This window comes from Schistocerca piceifrons, chromosome 1 (assembly GCF_021461385.2).
Source record: "Schistocerca piceifrons isolate TAMUIC-IGC-003096 chromosome 1, iqSchPice1.1, whole genome shotgun sequence".
Taxonomy (NCBI): Eukaryota; Metazoa; Arthropoda; class Insecta; order Orthoptera; family Acrididae; genus Schistocerca; species Schistocerca piceifrons.
In genome coordinates this window covers 894756515-894775966 of record NC_060138.1, presented here as the reverse complement: position 1 = coordinate 894775966, position 19452 = coordinate 894756515, and positions in this window count along the sequence as shown.

Below are 19452 nucleotides of genomic sequence, written 5' to 3'. Positions count from 1 at the left end.
GTGGACAGAGTTGCATTCTTAAAAAGTTAGAATCACATGTTGCACAAGGAGGTCCTTTTAAATTGCAGATGTCATTGTACAACTAACATGCCCTCAAAGTATCATCTCCTTGGAGAAAAACGGACCAAGAATGAACGAGCTTGTGGAACCACGCCACACAGTCACATAAACTGAGTGGAATGGATGTTCCTGCACAGCATGTGGCGGATGCGAACCCCATATTCAACAGTTCTGTGCGCAGTACACAGTAAAACGTGCTTCGTCTGCCCAAAGAATTTCCCCTACCACATGCCATCCATTCTCATGCGCACCAAAAGACGAAGGGCAAAGTCACTACGCTGTAGCCCATCTTGGGGCTTCATTTGATGTACATTCCCAATCTTGTATGGATACCAGTGACAAATTGCGCCGCAAAATCTTTTGAATTGTTGATCGTCTGAGAGACAATTCCCGTGACGCACCTCGAGCCCTGTCTGCAGAATTAGAGGCATGTACTGCACGTCGACAATAGCTACAGCAACTTCATCAGCGATATCCATGGAAATGGGCCCCTTCCCTCTCCCTGCTGCCCCGCAACGCAGCAATGCTCTTGCTGCCGATCTGACAAAAAAAAAAAAAAAAAAAAAAAAAAAACTTTACAACCATTAAACGATCATTTTTCTCAGTAGCCATTGGATTTCGTTCGGAAACTTTTACCTTCTTACTCCTTTACACCTATGCTCACTTCACAGCAGAAACGGACACGCGTCGACGAGCGACAAACAGCATACTGAAGTCAAAACAGGAAACATTTCACGTTCTGGATGCTTACAGCGCCGTATTTCAAAATGTGTAGCTATCATTTTTTTCAACATACTCAGACCCTGCAAATGCAGTGGTGAACGTACATATCTAAGTCATTCCAGCGCCCTGCGATGTGCACTGCCCTCACTGCAGAACTCGAAAGACCGCCAGTTTAATTACAATCACCAACTACCGCGGGCCAAACCAAAATGAATACAGCGATTACAAACCCCCATAACATGTAGTGCAAAGCGTTACATCGTTAAGAATTACAGAGAATGTACAAGAAACTTTTCGATAGACTAACTAGGTATCCCGTATACCTGCTCTTTATCACACAGATAACACCGAAGGAATAATTCATTTCACGCCTCACGTTTTGAAGCGTACGTGGAGTCCCCGTTGCGAATGTGTTAAAAATGCCATGAAGGTACCAGCGACAGTAATACTTACCCTCCTCAAATCCGTCTCTTCAATCAGCCCATCATGCATATTCCTTCAGTAGCATATTACAATGTGCAACACATAGTGAAATCATTCACTGTGAAACTTCATGTATAGTTCAAAAGTGGCACGAAAGGTAAAACAAACCATTATCTCAAGGGGGGTGCAATTTCATTCTGGTTTGTTCGAAAGGCGCACAAACCACACATTGTCTGTATCCTGAGAAACCCGCCGGACACCTGGTTCGAATATATGTTTCTGGTTTTCCTAGGAGCAGTAATTTTGCGCTACAGAACCAGGACAGAGCGTTTTCCGTAGGGAGATAATCAAAACTTTAATACGTTGCGCCTTTGTATTTTCCCAGAAAATGTGACTGCTAACACGTTAACTATTTAGTACACACTTAGAACAGGATATCCTCCAAATCTTTCATCATCCCAGTACATGGAAGCTAGTCACTTAGTTGTTTTAGTAGCTTTCTGCCAAGCAGTATCATCGACTATGTACTGGGTAATTTTCGTTCTTTGTCTAACTTAGTTCCATATGTAGGAATAATAATGGGTACAATTATTGCCTTGCCTCTTAGTCCTATGTTGGATGAGAAAGGTCTGCTGTCTTCTCTAAACATCTGCATTGCTAGTAGACTTTCGTTTTCTGTACGTGGCTTAATGTGTAAGTCCCTTTAACATGTCATACTTGTTTGTGAGATATTGTCGAATAAATACAAAGAAACAAAAACGGACCTCGTTAAGATGTGAATAATTTTTGACGAGATGTAATCCTGTGTTCTTCACTTACGACCTATATCATGATTTTATAAGCCTACCGCAGACGGTGCTACGTATATGACACTATTTAATTGTATGTTCCACTCTAGATTTCTTGCATTAGTGGCTGCATAGGTAAGCACTTAATGAAATTTTCAGCCCCACGGGGTAAGTGGATTAGTAGTGCCTCCAGCACAAGCAGTACATTTCTTTGTTTCAGAATTAAATAGCCTCTGCTCACATGCTCGTTTATGTAGCTCATGATCTGCAGATGGTGATGTGTCATATTATCTTTGTTTTACAGTATAGTCATATGGCTTGGGATGTTATACAGACTGCAGTGATAAGTATATTTTTTTGCGTGGATTATTCCTACCAGTAAGACACCAGTTAGTTTAATGGTCTCTGATCCAACTTTGTACACTTTCAGGACCGAAAACTTTCAGTTGGCTTATTCTGCCATGTTTAATCGTGTCTCACAACATAAAACCTCATATTACCTTATACACACATCAAAAAAAGTTTTTCATCACCTCGGTTCGCAGAGTTCCGGAACCTGTGCAGAAAATTGGAATAGAGATCAACGTAAACATCAGTTACGCCCTTTTTATTGCTCATGAAAACCACGCATTGCTTGTTGTACCACCATAAAGCGAGACCTTCAGAGGTGGAGATCCAGATTGCTGTACAAACCGGTACCCCTAACACCAAGTAGCACGTCCTCTTGCATTGATGCATGCCTGTATTCGTCGTGGCATACTATCCACAAGCTCATCAAGGCACTGTTAGTCCAGATTGTCCCACTCCTCAACGGCGATTCGTCCCAGATCCCTCAGAGTGGTTGGTGGGTCACGTCGTCCATAAACAGCCCTTTTCAATCTATGCCAGGCATGTTCGATGGGGTTCATGTCTGAACATGCTGGCTAGTCGATCGATGTCGTTGTCTTGAAGACATGCACGATGGGGGCCCGAATTGTTGTTCATGAAGACGAATGTCTCGCCAGTATGCTGCCGATATGGTTGCACTATCGGTCGGAGGATGGCATTCACGTATCCTACAGCCGTTACGGCGCCTCCCATGACCACCAGCGGCTTACGTCGGCCCCACATAATGGCACCCCAAAACGGCTTGGAACCTTCACCTAAGGCGTCTAAGGCATTCAGCCTGACTGGGTTGCCTCCAAACACATCTCCGACGATTGTCTGGTTGAAGGCATATGCGACACTTATCGGTGAAGAGAACGTGATTCCAGTCCTGAGCGGTCCATTCGGCATGTCGTTGAGCCCATCCGTACCGCGCGGCATGGTATCGTGGATGCGAAGATGGACCTCGCCATGGACGTCAAGAATGAAGTTGCGCATCATGCAGGCTATTGCGCAGAGCTTTAGTCGTAAAACGACGTCCTGTGGCTGTACGAAAAGCATTACTCAACGTGGTGGTGTAGCTGTCAGGGCTTCTCTGAGCCATAATCCGTAGGTAGCGGTTATCCACTGCAGTAGTAGCCCTTGGGGGGCCTGAGCGAGGCATGTCATTGATAGTTCCTGTCTCTCTTTATCCCCCCCCCCCCCCTCAATCTCCGAACAACATTGCTTTGGTTCACTCCGAGACGGCTGGACACTTTCTTTGTTGAGAGCCCTTCGTGGCACAAAGTAACAATGCGGATGGGATCGAACCGCGGTACTGACCGTCAAGGCGTGGTTGCACTACAGACAACACGTGCCGTGTACCTCCTTCCTTGTGGAATGACTGGAACTGATCGGCTGTCGGACCCCCTCCATCTGATAGGCACTGCTCATGCATGGTTGTTTACATCTTTGGGCGGGCTTAGTGACATCTCTGTACAGTAAAAGGATCCGTGTCTGTGATACAATATCCACAGTCAACGTCTATCTTCAGGAGTTCTCAGAACCGGGGTGATGCCAAACCTTTTTTGATGTGTGTATTTCGCTTAACCTGGTAACATAATGATACCTTCTAAAATCTTGCCCATAAATCCATAAAAAGAAACCCAATCATGTCAGTTCCGGAGATATAGGTGCGGGAGAGAAGAACACAGCACATTCTTGTCAGTACGACTGTTCCCATGGTTTGAAAAATTTTGATTTGAAAATGTGTGAACCTTTATACCCCAATATTAGTGTACTTCATCTTTTGGAAGCGGTAATACACGGAATCCATAACAAACTGTGCCTTCCAAAAGTGCCGTAGCATAATTCGCATGTTTTATGTGTTCCTCCAGTTTCAACTCCTTTAAAATATGAAGTGTGTACAGTTTCATTTTTAGTTTCGCCTCGTAACACAAGTCATATCGGCATAATAGTTGTATTGGTCGAGTGGCAAGTTTGGATCACGCGTGCGGGTAGCACTGAACTACTTCGCGCTTCTTGCCTGTCGGAAGTAATTCGACTTGCCACATTAGAAGACGCTTACAATATATAAATAAAAGGCATTTCGTTTATTATTTAGTTATTCTCTTTGTTTTGAATTTATTTATTTAACTAAAGTTCGGCTAGGTTTTGAGTTTTATATTCTTGGATATTGTTATTTATGTATCATTTTAAGCACACAGGTATTGTAAGTTAACGAAGTTAACTAAATTCCACTCATGGCACGTTACGTTTGCTGGAATTCGCTGTGTAGCTCTCCGTAGTATCTCGTAATCTGCACAACGATGATGCTAAAAGTGAACTTTGTGGCTGGAAGCTAGTAAGGAATATTATTCGATCACCATAGATCGAAGAGAATCCGCATATATTCGGGTAAAAAATGTTCGATGAAAAGCTAATGATAGCTGTTCGATTGCATAACAGATACAACACAGAATAGTTGATAATATTTCCCAAAGTAAATGATGATTGTGCGTGACGTTCCTCACTACACATCCATTAACCATCGATTCGGATGATCTATGTGTCGAAGTTGGTGTCGTAATTACAAATCTGTAGTGTTGTCAAATAAACCAGTAACGTACATTTCAATAAAGATATAAAGATATACAGGGTGGTTCATTGATAGTGACCGGGCCAAATATCTCACGAAATAAGCATCAAACGAAAAAACTACAAAGAACGAAACTCGTCTAGCTTGAAGGGGGAAACCAGATGGCGCTATGAATGTCCCGCTAGATGGCGCTGCCATAGGTCAAACGGATATCAACTGCGTTTTTTAAAAATAGGAACCCCCATTTTTTATCACATATTCGTGTAGTACGTTAAGAAATATGAATGTTTTAGTTGGACCACTTTTTTCGCTTTGTGATAGATGGCGCTGTAATAGTCTCAAACGTATAAGTACGTGATATCACGCAACATTCCGCCAGTGCGGACGGTATTTATTTGCTTCGTAATACATTACCCGTGTTAAAATGGACCGTTTACCAATTGCGGAAAAGTTCAGTATCGTGTTGATGTATGGCTATTGTCATCAAAATGCCCAACGAGTGTGTGCTATGTATGCTGCTCGATATCCTGGACGACATCATCCAAGTGTCCGGACCGTTCGCCGGATAGTTACGTTATTTAAGGAAACAGGAAGTGTTCAGCCACGTGTGAAACGCCAAACGCGACTTGTAACAAATGATGGTGCCCAAGTAGGTGTTTTAGCTGCTGTCGCGGCTAACCCGCACATCAGTAGCAGACGAACTGCCCGAGAATCGGGAATCTCAAAAACGTCGATGTTGAGAGTGCTACATCAACATCGACTGCACCCGTGTCATATTTGTATGCACCAGGAATTGCATGGCGACAACTTTGAACGTCGTATACACTTCTGCCACTGGGCACAAGAGAAATTACGGGACCATGACAGATTTTTTGCACGCGTTCTATTTAGCGACGAAGCGTCATTCACCAACAGGGAGAACGTAAACCGGCATAATATGCACTATTGGGCAACGGAAAATCCACGATGGGTGCGACAAGTGGAACATTAGCGACCTTGGCGGGTTAATGTATGGTGCGGCATTAAGGGAGGAAGGATAATTGGCCGCCATTTTATCGATGGCAATCTAAATGGTGCAATGTATGCTGATTTCCTACGTAATGTTCTACCGATGTTACTACAAGATGTTTCACTGCATGACACAATGGCTCAAATGGCTCTGAGCACTATGACAGAATGGCGATGTACTTCCGACATGATGAATGTCCGGCACATAGCTCGCGTGCGGTTGAAGCGGTAAAGCATATTTCATGACAGGTGGATTGGTCGTCGACTCATCATACCATGGCCCGCACGTTCACCGGATCTGACGTCCCCGGATTTCTTTCTGTGGGGAAAGTTGAAGGATATTTGCTATCGTGATCCACAGAAAACGCATGACAACATGCGTCAGCGCATTTTCAATAGATGTGCGAACATTACGGAAGGCGAACTACTCGCTGGTGAGAGCAATGTCGTTACACGTATTGCCAAATGCATTGAGGTTGACGGACACCATTTTGAGCATTTATTGTATTAATGTGGTATTTACAGGTAATAACGCTGTAACAGCATGCGTTCTCAGAAATGAAATGTTAACAAAGGTACATGTATCACATTGGAACAACCGAATTAAAATTTTCAAACGTACCTACTTTCTGTATTTTAATTTAAAAAACCTACCTGTTACCAACTGTTCGTCTAAAATTGTGAGCCATATGCTTGTGACTATTACAGCGCCATCTATCACAAAGCGAAGAAAGTGGTCCAACTAAAACATTCATATTTCTTTCCGTACTACACGAATATATAATAAAAATGGGGGTTCCTATTTCAAAAAAACGCTGTTGATATACGTTTGACCTATGGCAGCACCATCTAGCGGGCCAACCATAGCGCCATCTGTTTTCCCCCTTCAAACTATACAAGTTTCGTTTTTTTATAGTTTTTTCGTTTGACGCTTATTTCGTGAGATATTTGGTCCGGTCACGATCAATGGACCACCATTTATTTTAGAAATAAGAGTTTTCTTGACTTCCTATTTGACTCATCAGTCTTTTGACTCGTTTGATACGGCCTGCCACGAGTTACTCTCCTGCGTCAAGCTTTTCATGTTAGAGTAGCACTTGCAACCTTCGTCCTCAATTATTTGCTGGTTGTATTTCAACCTCTGTGTTTCTCTACAGTTTGCACGCACTACAGCTTCCTCTAGTACCATGGATGTTATATCTGGATATCTTAACAGATGATATATCATCCTGTTCTTTCTTCTTGTCACTGTTTTCCACGTATCCCTTTCCTCGCCGATTCTACAGAGAACCTTCTAATTCCTTACCTTATCAGTTCGTGTAAGTAGCACTGAATCTAAAATGCTTCTATTCTCTTCTATTCCAGTTTCCTACAGCCCATGTTCGACTACCATACCGTGTTGTGGTCCAACATTCTCAGAAATTTCTTCCTCAATTATGGGCCACAATTGATACTAGTAGATTTCTCTTGGCCAGGATTGTCGTGTTTTGTCTGTGCTAGTCTACTTTTCATGTCGTCTCCGCTCCGTGCGTCATGGATTATTTTGCTGCCTAAGTATCAGAATTCCTTAACTTCATCTACCTCCTGATCAATAATTCTGATGTTAAGTTTCTCGTTGTTCTCATTTTTGCACCTTCTCATTACATTTGTTTTTCCGGTTTACTCTGAATTCATAGTCTGTACCCATTAGACTGTTCATTACATTCAACAAATCCTGTAATTCTTCTTCATTTTCACCGAGTATAAGAATGTCATCAGTGAATCTTATCATTGTATCTTTTCACCCTTAATTTTAACCTTATACTTGAACCGTTCTTTAATTTCCGTCATTGTTCCTTCGGTGTCCAGTCTGAAAAGTAGGGGCGATAGACTGCATCCGTGTTTTAGGCCCTTTTTAAACCGAGTGCTTCGTTCTTGGTCTTCCAATCTTATTGTTGGCTCTAGTTTCGTGTATTCATTGTAAACCTATCCTTACAGTTTACGCCTATTTCTCTCTAGCATGTTATTTTAGCCAGATATAATGACTGTGGAAAGATATGTTCAATACGTTGTGATCAAGAATAGTTTCTCGTGTCTATATCAATAAAAACGCGAGTGGCATCCCAAATGAGTTATAGTTTATTCGTAGCAGCAGTTCCTTGCCAAGTTAATTTCAGCCTCAAGAAAAAGAATCCACGACCTGTGTGCTGTTTTCTGCGCTGGGGACATCATCATCATGAAGACAGCAGGTTAGTGAAGTGTACAAGAACTTATGTATTCCACACAGGGCAGTGGAAACAACTAGGCACCTCACGTGTACTGCATGCACAGTACAAATGTGCCCAGTGACACGTCATCTGCAGTAATGCAGAGGAGGTAAAGAAGGATGAAAGTATTAACACTGCCTCAATTTTATTCCTTTTTTCTTGCCTTGTGGTTCCTCCTTAAATCGCTCTGTTTGTTTCTGTTGGTGGTTCTTCGATTAAGCAGCTCAGTACGCGTATGCCAATCTATATAACGGATGTACTTTAATAACTATTCTTATGTCCTGACCACACTTCTTATTATTACCAAAACCAGCTTACGCCTTTCGACATCCAGTCATTTTTAAAGGCTATAAAATATAATACGAAATGCTGTAGCAGTTAGGGCGAACAGGCTTAGATGGTGGGGTTATGTTACACGCATGGGAGAAGCAAGGTTACCCAAGAGACTCATGGGTTCAGCAGTAGAGGGTAGGAGGAGTCGGGGCAGACCAAGGAGAAGGTACATGGATTCGGTTAAGAATGATTTTGAAGTAATAGGTTTAACATCAGAAGAGGCACCAATGTTTGCACTGAATAAGGGATCATAGAGGAATTTTATAAGGGGGCTATGCTCCAAACTGAACGCTGAAAGGCATAATCAGTCTTAAATGATGATGATGATGATGATGATTGGTATCAGAAGATATGTTATATTTCACAGTTTATTAGAGACATAGTATGAGTAGAATATAGCTTTATAGCTTACCAGTGTTATGTCAGTCATATAAAATTTTTCATTAGGTACATTTTATCTCGTCAACCTTCTCAATCACGAGACAAGTGCAAACTGCTACCAAGGGACAAACTGGAAGCCAAGTGGACTAAAGCGCTAGGCGACGCTGGATATCTGGTACATGCTTCATGTGTTTGTTTGCAAATACGTTTTCATCGTTACATCGTATAAAACAGTAAATAATTCATGGAAATCACTTTGCAGTGTTTTACAATACGGTATTTCTTCACAAAACAACGTGTAACACAAGTTTCTGAGTGGTTATAAATAATACATTGGAAGAGCACGCTCAATGGCGCTAGGGTACATGAGAGCAGCTGTATGTTAGCAAACAATTTTTCTTTATGTAACAGCGAATGGATTACTAGCGTCAGTAAAAGTCCATACATACCAGTTCTGTAAGAATTTACGAAGTCTAGAAATATAAGCTGAGGCCTGCAGCATTCACTTATGAGGAACAGGTGGTGCCTATTTATTGCTATTTCCACCAATGGGAGCAAATGCTTGTAGTTTATACAGGAAATTCGAACAACTTCAGAAAGCTCATTCTAGGAACCCCATGCATCAATTACATCAATAGTGTACATGCCAGATTGCCTAATCTAATTGAAACTCCTTAACCCTGAAGCATTCATGTGAAAATAAGCGCAGTATTAATGCTAATGGTAGACTGGCAATTGTGCTACTTGACATAACTTGTTCCTTTTACTTATGTTACAAGTCGCAATATGTTTTTTTCTCCAGGAATCAAACAAGACTCTTATAGAAATGGATACAACAGTATAAAAAACCGTGAACTGGAATTGTACGTTCGAAAATTGTAAAATTAATGAAAAAAAGAAATTATAGAGAAGACTACAATGTAGAATGGAAATAGGTTTATAATTCACACACTTAAAATAGAGCGCATAAACTCTTCTGTGGTTCTATGACCCTAAAACTTTTCTGTGAGTAACAAGCATTGTGAAACGGCATCACGCAATTAAGGGGTGAAGGGGTAAACAAAATTAATGACGACATACTGGCAGAAGTAAAGCTGTGAGTACCGCGCGTGAGTCGTGCTTCGGTAGCTCAGATGGTAGAGCACTTGCCCGCGAAAGGCAAAGGTCCCGAGTTCGAGTCTCGGTCGGGCACACAGTTTTAATCTGCCAGGAAGTTTCATATCAGCGCACACTCCGCTGCAGAGTGAAAATCTCATTCTGGAAACATTCCCCAGGCTGTGGCTAAGCCATGTCTCCGCTATATCCTTTCTTTCAGGAGTGCTAGTTCTGGAAGGTTCGCAGAAGAGCTTCTGTAAAGTTTGGAAGGTAGGAGACAAGATACTGGCAGAAGTAAAGCTGTGAGTACCGGGCGTGAGTCGTGCTTCGGTAGCTCGGATTGTAGAGCACTTGCCCGCGAAAGGCAAAGGTCCCGAGTTCGAGTCTCGGTCGGGCACACAGTTTTAATCTGCCAGGAATTTTCATATCATCGCACACTCCGCTGCAGAGTGAAAATCTCATTCTGAAAATTAATGTCGACATATTTAAAAATCTTTTAAAACTTTCTGTACTTCCGTGACTACAAATGCTTTATAAAATGACAACTTTACATAAATCAACGCGAAACCGTTGTGGAACAATTGTGCTATGCAGTATCAAGTGCTGATTAGCAGTTCATGAATACTGTATCGGCCTTGACCACTACGGGCGAAAGACACTATAAGTGTAGCGAATAATTAAACATTCACTCATCTTGTGTACGAAACTAAACTCAAGTGGAAGCCACACAAAGATGCACAGACTTGGGGATGAAATACGGCATTTATCACAATAAGAATACTGTGTACCGGCGAACTGTAGTGCGTCGCCATCTGTGCATCTTTATGTGGCTCCTACCTGTGCTTAGTTTCGTGTACAAGATTAGTGAATGTTTAATTATTCGCTACACATATAAAGTAGTATCATTCGCTCATACTGGTCAAAGGCCGATAAAGTATCCACCAGTCGTTACTCTGCACTCGACGCTGCATGGAAGAATCTGGCCCCGGCAGCCAGAGACAGTGGTCATGTGTGTGTGAGACATATTTGCGTGAATGTGTGTGGGTATGTTGTTTATTTCAGAAGAAAGCTTTCTGACTGAAAAACTATGTGTTTAGTAGTCTTTTTTTAGCCTCCCTGCGTCTCAACGTCTCCGCTATATGGTAAGTAGCAACCTATCCTGTACATAATATTGTCATTATTCCGTTCTGGATTTCCATTGGTTGTACAGTTTTATATGACTGACATACCACTGGTAAGCTAAAAACCCATATTCTACTCATTAAACCATGTCTCTAATGAACTATGAAATGTAACATATCTTCTAATACCAGTTCTGTACTTTATAGCTTTGAAAGTGATGGAATGCTGAAACGTGTAAAGTGATTTTGGAAACAAGAAAAACTGTGGTCAAGACATAAGAATAATTGTTAAAGTGCATCCAAATGACTATTTCTTCTAATAGAATTTTCATGCATATGGCAGCATATAATGGGTGTGACTAATCCAATGATTGTTCGGCAGTCATAACTTACACAGTAACCGATCTTTCCACCTATTTATGTGTACTACTTCATATTAGTTTACGTCGATGATAAACTGCCAGTCCCTACAACAAAGCTTAATGCTCTGAAGGTCTTCCTACATTTTGCTAGACATTTCTAGAGATATAACTTCACTGTATACAGTAGCATCATCCTCGATAAGCTTCACGGAGCTATTGGCGTTATTCACTAGATTATTTACATGAATTGTGAACAGTACCGGTACTATAAAAAAAGTCTTCAGCAATGAGGTCTGAAGAATTCCGGCATAAGAAGTCACTCCGGTCTACCAACGGCGTTGTCATAGGGACGGAAGAGAGGTCAGGGGCTCATGGCATCCTGTTGCTTGGAGTGGGAAACTGCCCCTAAAAAGCGGAAGAATCAGCAGTGATCAACGGCTTGAGGGTGCAGAAGACAATGGAAATCACTACATTAAAGAGACTTAACGTGTATTCACAGGACATGTGGCCTGGAATCGAAAAAGTGACATGGTGATCTTTATATTGGCAAAAGATTCGAATATGCAGAAGGGGATTGCCAAGGGATAGGTGACGATGAGAATAATATTGAACAACCAACAAAGGGAAGACGTTCCACGAGTCGGGGCGTGGAATGTCAGAAGTTTGAAAACCTCAGGAAAGGTAGACGATCTGAAAAGGGAAATTCTAAGGCTAGGAGATAAGGAGTTCTCGTCAAACGAATATAGGGTAATATCAACAGCAGCAGAAAATCATGTAAAGGGAGTACGATTTGTTACGAATAGGAAAGTAGAATAGAGAACGAGCTACTGTAAGTCAAGTGACAGGGTTGTTCTCATCACATTTGGCAGCAAACCAACACAGACAAGGATAGTTCACATGTACAGTCCAACGCTGCAGAAGCACATGAAAAGATAAAGTATTTAAGGGTATTGAACGGGTAATTCTGTGAGTAAAGGGGGAAAAATGTAATTGTCATGGGGGATGGGAATGTGTTTGTAAGGGAAGGAATAGAAGAAAGTTTACTGGCTGGCTCTGAGCACTATCCGACTTAACTTCTGAGGTCATCAGTCGACTAGAACTTAGAACTAATTAAAACTAACTAACCTAAGGACATCACACACTTCCATGCCCGAGGCAGCATTCGAACCTGCGACAGTCGCGGTCGCTCGGTTCCAGACTGCAGTGCCTAGAACCGCACGGCCACTCCGGCCGGAAAAGTTTACTGGCGAATATGGGCTTGGCAGTAGGGAACAGAGAGGAGAGAGGCTAATTGAGTACTGTAACAAATTTCGTTTGTCATAAGCGTATATCCTTTTCAAGAATATCAAGTTGTGGAGGTACATTTGGAAAAGACCCGGAAACACGGGAAGTTTCCAGATGGAATACATCATTGTCAGACAGAGATTCCGCAATCAGATATTGGATTGTAGCCCGCACGCAAGTGTAGATACAGACTCAGATCATGATTCACTAATGACGGAGGGTAAACTGAAGTCTAAGATAATCGTCTGAAAGAGGAGAAGGAGATTAGTGTTTAATGTTCAATCGACAACGAGGTTATTAGAGACGGAACACAAGCTCAGACAAGGGAAGGATGGACAGGGATAGCAGCCGTGCCCTTTTGAAGTAACCATTCCGGCATTTGTCTTAAGCGATTTACGGAAATCGTGAAAAACCTAAATCAGGATGGCCGGATATGGGTTTGAACCTACGTACTCCACAATACGGGTCCAATGCGCTAACCACTGCGCTACCCCGCTCGGTTTATCCGAAAAAATGAGCGTGGAATGAAGTGGGTGGAGTGCAGATGTCCCTGATCAATGACAAGACGCGCAAGAAGTTCGCTATACGATGATAACAAACAACAGAGTGGACAGGTCAGTTGAAGAGAAGTGGACATATCTAAAAAGGGCAAAAATTGACGTAAGGAAGTTAACTGCTTAGAACCTTTAGTAACAGATGACATACTTCAACTGATCGACGAAAGAAGGAAGCACAAAAATATTCAGGGAAAGGCAGGAAAGAAATAATTAACAATTGTAGGGCAGCCAAGGCCAAATAGCGGCAGGAAATATGTGAAGAAATGGAAAAAGAAATTATTGTCGGGAAGACTGACGCAGTATACATAAAAGTCAAAACTCTTCGGTGAAACTAAAAGCAAGCGTGGTGACATTATAAGTGCAAAGCGAATTTCAATGATAAACGCACAAGAGAGATTGGAACGAGAAAAAGACAAATGTAGTAAGCGAAAACCGGCTCTCCATAGGCCCTATGTCTCCGTGTGTGACTCAATTTCTATTATCTTCACGATCGTTACACAGAATGTAAGTTGATGGTAGCAGAATCGTTGTTCAGTCACTCGCGAACGCCCCAGATTTTCACAAAAGTATTTCGTGAAAAGAAAGACACCTTCCATCCGGGTTTGCCCCTTTTAAGCTCGCGGAGCATTTACGAAACACTCACTTGTTGATCTAACCAACCAGTAACAAATATAGCAACAGCCAGTCGTCGTTTACGACGATGCTTCGAGTATATATCCACCAGTCATCCTCACGTGAGTCATCGATGTCTAACGAGGCGTTCCTCTATTCCGCCGTTTATTTGCACTCTATGTCTATTCTGCACAAGCATATATCGTGGTGACAGACTGACTATACTCGGTACCCGGCGGGCAGCACCAGCCTGTTGTATGTTGAGGTGCTGTTTATTGCTGGGTTACACTGTAATAAGGCGTGTAGAGTGGACATTCATAAATTTCTCTGTGAATACAATTATCAGTTCCATATGTTGCTGTTTATATGACCTCTCGTTAACGAGATTGTCAGTTTATCTTTAGCTGTCAACCAGAAAACCAGCTATAATGTTTAATAATTTCCAGAGTCAAGATGTTTGCTCTTTTGCACAATTTTGTTGTACTTATTTTCTATTCCAAGGTGGCAGAGCAGGCTGTTTGGGATCCGTCCTATTAAAGAGTTTGCAGTCCTTTTCAGTCTCAGCATTCTGGGAGGGTAAGAAAGGGAATCCTAAATGGGAATATTTTGGAGGAGACTCCCAGTGGAGTATTAATGTGACTATTAAGAGCAATCTCCAGAAAACCATAGAACTATTTCAATGTCCTCAACTGTCCAGTCGAAAATTAAAATTGTGTCCATGGCTTAGAGTCATGAAGCTTGCACAGTTTACTGCAGCTTCAGTACTACAACACTGCCAAGCGACTGACTTGTATAAACTCACTAATAAACGGTTGCGTGTTGTGTGTACGGAATGAGGACAATCAAAATACAAATAAGGTCTACTTCGTTGATTATTGTAGCAGTATAAATTGCAGCAGGAATCAAAATTGTAATCCGGAAATTTCAGTTTTCGATTTCCAAGGGGTGCTGAGAGGTAATTCAGTAAAGTTATGCTCATTTGATGAAGTTTAATTGCACTTTGAGGCATGCGAGAGATAATTCAGCATTTACATTCAATCTTCGTGTCTTCAGAACTTAGGCTGTGAATGGCACTGGCACAATTTTAACTAAGTTTTCATTATGTTACTACTGTGTTTATGTCTGAATATTTCCCAGTTCAAAAATGGTTCAAATGACTCTGAGAACTATGGGACTTAACTGCTGAGGTCATCAGTTACCTAGATCTTAGAACTACTTAAACCCAACTAACCTAAGGACATCACACATATCCATGCCCGAGGCAGGATTCGAATCTGTGACCGTGGCAGTTGCGCGGTTTCGGACTGAAGCGCCTAGAACCGCTCGGCCACCGCAGCCGGCCATTTCACAGTTACAGATAAGAATATCAGTCAACAGTTTTTTTAGTACTTAGTGGATACATACACACCTGTATATTCTTGTTGTTTATGGCTACCTGTTAGTTTGAGAAAGGAAATACGTTGCACCTTTTTAAATTAGCAAACCACAGGAAAGCTGATGAGAGCAAGGAAACCTTTAAGACTGCATTAAATTATCTGGGTGTAAACGAAGAGTTACTTACAGTATTTTACAGTTAGTGTACAGATGTTTTATGCCAGAATTGCAAGCATTCCTTTTTTTTGTTGAGTTATTTTTTATTTTTACTCCCTAGTAGAAAGATATGGCTTATGAATGCGTGAAAGGCCGAGCTTACGAAGAAGAGTACGCAGTATCTGTACAAGAAAATTAGAATTTGACCTCTCCATTTGGAGACATGCCACTTCACTAATGCATTTTTTTGGGTCATTAGTCTTCCAACTGGTTTGGTGTGGCTTGCCACGTATTCCTTTCATGCGCCACCCTGTTCATTTCGGAGTAACACTTGGACACTACGTTCTCAATTATGTATTCCAGGCTCTGTCTTCCCCTACAGCTTTTATACCCCACAATTCCCTCTAGGGCCAGGGAGATTATTCCCTGACAAATAAACAGAGGTACTATTATCCCGTCCTTTCTTATTGTCACTGTTTCCCATATGTTCCTTTCATCTTTGATTCTGCGTAGAACCTTCTGTTTCCTTATCTTATCGATCCATCTGACTTTTCAACATTCTTCTGTAGCAGAACTTCTCAAACGCTTCGATTCTCTTCTGTTCCGGTTTCCCCAATGTCTTTTTTTTACTACCATATAATGTTGTACACCAAACGTAATTTTTCAGAAATTTCTTCCTCAACTCGAGGCCTATCATATCGGTAGACTTCTCTTGGCCAGGAATGCCCTCCTTGCATGTTCTAGTCTGCTTCTTATGTCCTCGCTTCGTCGTTTCACATATCCCACACATTTTCGATTGGCGACAAGTTCGGTGATCTGGCGGGCCAAGGCAAAAGGCTGACATCATGTGAGATCAAGAAGGCGTGTTGGTGCATTGTATTGGTGAAAAATGGCGTCTGGGGAGTTGTGCCAAAAGGGTATGTGTACGGATCGCAGGATGTGATTCACATAGGTCACAGTGCCCTGCGCACGCACCAACTGCGGTTAGTGGTTGTACTCAATAGCACACCACACCATAAGGCCTTCAACTGGCTATGTATGTGTTGAGCGAATGAAGTCATTGTGATGCCGCTCCCCCTGTCCACGGCGAACCAAAGTGCACTCACCATTTTCGAACAAACAGAACCTGGATTCGTCCGTAAATACTGTCTGATGCCATTTCTGTACCCTGCACGTAGTTGCATACACAATAGCCGTCTAGTATGTTTCTGCACACTTGTCAAACATAGGCGGAGACGTGAACAACGCGCACGTAACCCGTGCCGTAATAAACGGTGACGGTCTATCATCCCTGACAGTGTACAACGTATTACACAGTTCTGCTGCTGCGCCAGGGCCTAGGAGGACGCAGTTCTGTCCTGCAATGCCGTTCAGATGAGGTATCAAATGGTTCAAATGGCTCAGAGCTCTGTGGGACTTAATTTCTGAGGTCATCAGTCCCGTAGAACTTAGAACTACTTAAACCTAACTGACCTAAAGACATCACACACACCCATGCCCGAGGCAGGATTCGAACCTGCGACCGTAGCGGTCGCGCGGTTCCAGACTGTAGCGCCTAGAACCGCTCGGCCACCGCGGCCGGCCGATCAGGTATCGATTTTCTCCGGGGATAGTCTGGGTGGTTCAACATAACCCGTCCCGTTGTGTTCTACGTCCTTCCGTGAACCATTCTGCACTCACCCGTTGCACTGCCAAAACACTTCGTTCCACACGAGAAAGAATTTTCCGGATGGATGCATCACATTCTTCCGTGCCTGTAATTTATCCTGTTTGAAACTGACTAATCTGAATGTACGGTTAGCACATACTTATGCAAGGCATCGAGCACGTCTGCTCAATCCATTATGTTCGGTTTATAGCGACAACAAGATCCGCAGGCACATTTTAACGGTGGGTGGTATTGGGCCGTGATATCGATGTTGACCTTGAACCCTGGGTCCGAAGCAAATGATAATCATTTGTACAAAACAAACTAATGTAAATTTCCTATGAATATGAAAGTCCTACCTATAGTTGTTTTTTCTTCTGAACATGAGTGTACGTTATGTAACGCAGATTTCGATAAAAGCAGGAAAAAAATTAAAGAGGATTGTTTCAACATGAGCTTTCCACTTCCGTACAAGGTCACGCTTCAGACAATATCAATAAATTACATCGTCGTAGTGTTTCCGCAATCTGAGAAAACATCAGAGCGGTACAGCCTCATTATGTGGGAGTCATGTATCTCTGGACACATCAAGACAGCGCGCTCAATGATTTACGGCTCTTGTCGCCCGCTGGCTCGTCACGAGACGCAATTAATAGCGGAGAGAAATGCGCGCCGCGCCTTTATTTCGCGTCTGCGCGGTGATTAAGCCGCGTTCACGGGCGGCTCTGCAGCGGCTGCCGCTGCGTTTATCCGGCCGACGCGCCTTCGTTCACAATTTATTCACGTCGCCTGCGCGGCGGGGGAGCCGTCGCGTGCCCGGACGCACTTAGTGAGCGCATACGGTCCGCTATTACACTAACAAGCATATCTTTAGCGCGTAACGTATTGGCCGCGGCCACGCACCTCGCGGTCCGGGCGCAGCTGGCCAGGGTCGAGACTGCGTGCCGGGGACACGCTAATTGTCCCTCTACCGTGTTCTGGTCCGACGGACGAGTGCGATGGCAGAGCCCGGGTGGACACGGGTGCGCAGTTGACTTTTTAGACAAATCGCTTCCACACATAGCTGGGACGAAAACACTTTGTCGAGCACTTCCATCTTTTGCTTGAGCAGCTGTGGGTTGTTCTGAGGGAAGCTTAACGCTAGCCGTGTACCGGCGTTGGTGCAGACGCTGCACGTGTTTGTGTGACTCACAGATTGCTATACAGCAACGTGACTCTAAATGCAGGAGACGATAGAACTACTTTAGGCTGCACCACGCGGCGTCCGACACAGTTTACTGTGCTCACGTCGCACAGTCTCTCAAAGCAAAACAGCTCTTTTGGTCGTTCAGAGTCCATAAACTCACAGAACTGTACGAGGCTGTTCGGAAAGTAAGGTCCGATCGGGTGCGAAATGGAAAACACAGTGAAAATTAAAATTTTTTATTCGCAACAGTTAGCCACACCTTCTAGTTACCTCTCTAAATAATCGCCACTCCTACTTAGACATCTGCTGAGGCTTTGTACAAACATTCCAGTACCCTCGTCACAGAAAGTAGCCACCTGCGCTTTCTGTCAATTCTCTACGTTGGTCTGCCTTTCGTTGTTTGCGCCAAAATGTTGTCTTCGTGTCCAGCGGTTCATGTGAGCAGAGATAAACATCGGAGGGAGCAAATTAAGGGCTGTATTGTTGGTGATCAAACACTTCCAGTCTAAACAATGCAGGAGTATTTTCATTGCCCCTGCAGAATGAGGCTGAGAATTGTCTTGAAGAAAGAAACGCATGACACTTATGTTATGTGGGCAGCATAGCTTGAGGCGAAATCTCTCACCGGATCCACATACTTGGCGGAAGAAGGTATTGTTCTATGCATCTGCACGTGCTCACTGTGCCCTCAGAACTGAGAAGAGTAAAGTGACGCGGTCGACGGGAATTACAGAGGCATGGTCCACCATATTTGTGCAAAGCTGTATTGAATTTTCACTGTAGTTTCCATTTTGCGCCAAATTGGACCTTACTTTCCGAGTAGTAGATTGTCTTACAGCGCTACAACTTCTTGTTACTCTACAGAGGACAGCGGCTGATACTAAACTTCATAGTTCCGTGGGTGTATATATACAACTGATGGATCTCGCGCTAATTCATAAGCATTATCATGAGTGTTCTAATTATTAAATGTTTTCGGGTATTCAGCCGGCTGACATCGTCCAAATGCTTCAGTATTTCGGCAGGCTGGAGCCTGAAGATGGTAACAAGTTCACTTTTCAAATGTCGCACCATTTGGACGACTCTACTCGGCTGAATATCCCGCAACATGTTACACAGTTTGCCTAATCAGTTTCCTACAGCAACTGTTGAAA